Below are 3,102 nucleotides of genomic sequence, written 5' to 3'. Positions count from 1 at the left end.
TACAATATTTGTCCTTTTGTGACTGACTAAATTCAGTCAGCATAATGCCTTCCAGATTCCACCATGTTTCACGGATTCATCGTTTTTCTTTATCATTGTGTAATATTCCGCTGTGTGAATACACCATAATTTGTTTTATGCATTCGTCCATTGATGGGCACCAAGGTTGTTTTCATCTTTTTACCATTGTGAACCGTGCTGCAATGAACATGAGTGTGCATATATCTATTCGTGTGACAGCTCTTATTTCTCTAGGATATATTCCAAGGAGTGAGATTGCTGGATTGTATGGTACTTCTATTTCTAGCTTTTTAAGGAAGCACCAAATCAATTTCCAAAGTGGTTGTTCCATTTTACATTCCCGCCAATAGTGTATAAGTCTTCCAGTCTCTGCACAACCTCTCCACCATTTATTATTATGTGTTTTTTGGATTAATGCCAGCCTTGTTGGAGTGAGACGGTATCACATTGTAGTTTTGATTTGCATTTCTCTAATGGCTAATGATCGTGAGCATTTCTTCATGTGTCTGTTGGCCACCTGAATGTCTTCTTTGGTGAAGTGTCTGTTCATATCCTTTGCCCATTTTTTAATTGGGTTATTTGCCTTTTTGTTGTTGAGGTTTTGCAGTATCTTGTAGATTTTAGAGATTAGATGCTGATCAGATTTGTCGTAGCCAAAATTTTTTTCCCATCTGTAGGTTGTCTTTTTACTCTTTTGGTGAAGTCTTTTGATGAGCATACGTGTTTGATTTTTAGGAGCTCCCAGTTATCTAGTTTCTCTTCTGATGTTTGTGCGTTGTTGTTACTTATGGTTCGTATTCTGTTTATGCCCTGTATTAGGGCTCCGAGCATTGTCCCTATTTTTTTCCAGGATCTTTATCGTTTTCGATTTTATATTTAGGTCTTTTATCCATTTTGAGTTAGATGTTGTGCACAGTGTGAGGTATGGGTCTTGTTTCAGTTTTTTGCCGATGGATATCCAGTTATGCCAGCACCATTTGTTAAAGAGACTGTCTTTTCCCGAATTAACGGACTTTGGGCCTTTGTCAAATATCAGCTGCTCATAGGTGGATGAATTTATGTCTGGATTCTCAATTCTGTACCATTGGTCTATGTATCTGTTGTTGTACCAGTACCAGGCTGTTTTGACTACCGTGGCGGTATAATAGGTTCTAAAATCAGGTACTGTGAGGCCTCCCACTTTGTTCTTCTTGAGTAATGCTTTACTTATCCGGGGCCTCTTCCGTTTCCATATGAAGTTTGTGATTTGTTTCTCCATCTCATTAAAAAAATGTTGTCGGAATTTGGATAGGGATTGCATTGTATCCGTAGATTGCTTCGGGTAGAATTGACATTTTTCACAATGTTGAGTCTTCCTATCCATGAGCAAGGTATGTTTTTCCACGTATGCAGGTCTCTTTTGGTTTCTTGCAGGAATATCTTGTAGTTTTCATTGTGTAGTTACGTCTCTGGTTAGATTTATTCCTAAGTATTTTCTCTTCTTGGGGGCTATTGTAAATGGTATTGATTTGGTGATTTCCTCTTGGAAGTTCTCTTTCTTGGTGTAGCAGAACCCAACTGATTTTTGTATGTTTATCTTGTATCCTGATGCTTTGCTGAAATCGTCTATTAGTTCCAGTAGTTTTCTTGTGGATTCGTTGGGGTTTTCTGTGTATAAGATCATATCATGGGCACATAGAGATACTTTGACTTCTTTCCTACCAATCTGGATGGCCTTTATTTCTTTTTCTAGCCTAATTGCTCTGGCTAGGACCTCCAGCCAATTTTGAATAAGAGTGGTGATGAAGGGCATCCTAGTCTGGTTCCTGTTCTCAAGGGGAATGCTTTCAAACTCTCTCCATTTAGGATGATGTTGGCTGTTGACTTTATATAAATGCCCTTAATTATATTGAGGGATTTCCTTTCTCTTCCTATTTTGTTGAGAGTTTTTATCATGAATGGGTGTTAGACTTTGTCAAATGCCTTTTCTGCATTGATTGATAAGATCATGTGGTATAAACCCCACCCAGAAGAACAATGATAATACTTTTATTCACACTATATTTTGTTATTCAGAAAATGCTTTCATATGCATTAGCACATGTAACCCTAAATTGGAATTAGCATCCCAAAAGCAAAAATGGATGATCTTAGACTAGTAAAATACAATTGTCTTTCAAGCTGTCCCTCTTCCATGGCGCTTGTCAGCTGCCATCTAGTCAGCCTGACTCATGGTGACCTCATTCACAATGAGATTAGACTACTGTGATCCATAGTTTTCATTGGTTGATTTTTTGGAAGTCGATTGCCAGGCCTTTCTTCCTAGTCAGTCTTAGTCTGGAAGCTTTACTGAAACCTGTTTAGCATCATAGCAATATAGAAGCTCCTCTGACAGACAGGTGGTGGCTGTGCATGAAGTGCACTGGCGTAGAATTAACCCAGGTCTCCCACATGGAAGTTGCCAATTCTATCATTGAACAACCACTGTCCCCCTTGTTGGCTCACAAAGTGAAACAAGTGAAAGCTCTACCCCCAGTGTGGCCCCAATTTGTTGACCTCAGTGTCCAAGATGGGTGCAGATCTCACCCCTTTCCGTCTGTTCTGAGCCACTTCCTCCTTACCCTGGTTTCCGAGGCCTCCACACCTTCACTGACTTCTGCTGGGCCTCTCTTCCTTCCCGCTCCTGAAGTCTAAGCATGGAATTACTTCTATCAATTTCCCTTGTATTAGAAGCACAAGGTTCTTTTATACCTACACCAGTTTCCAAAGACAACTTTCTGAGTCTGAGAGAGAGGTGAGTGGGTCACATAAAATCTTTATCCTTTTCAAATAACAGCAATCTTATTAGCTACTTGTTACTTACTATTTGACAAAGATGGCCCTCAGTGTTGTTGTTAGGTGCCGTCAAGTCGATTCCAACTCATAGCGACCCAGGTACAAGAGAATGAAACACTGCCCAGCCCTGTGCCATCCTCACAATCATTGCTGTGTGAGTCCATTGTTGCAGCCACTGTGTTAATCCATCTCGTTGAGGGTCTTCCTCTTTTTCACTGACCAAGCATGATGTCCTTCTCCAGGGACTGATCCCTCCTGATAACATGT

The sequence above is a fragment of the Trichechus manatus genome, unplaced genomic scaffold (assembly GCF_000243295.1).
Source record: "Trichechus manatus latirostris isolate Lorelei unplaced genomic scaffold, TriManLat1.0 scaffold00123, whole genome shotgun sequence".
In the NCBI taxonomy this organism is placed as follows: Eukaryota; Metazoa; Chordata; class Mammalia; order Sirenia; family Trichechidae; genus Trichechus; species Trichechus manatus.
Note: the sequence above shows the minus strand (reverse complement) of the source record.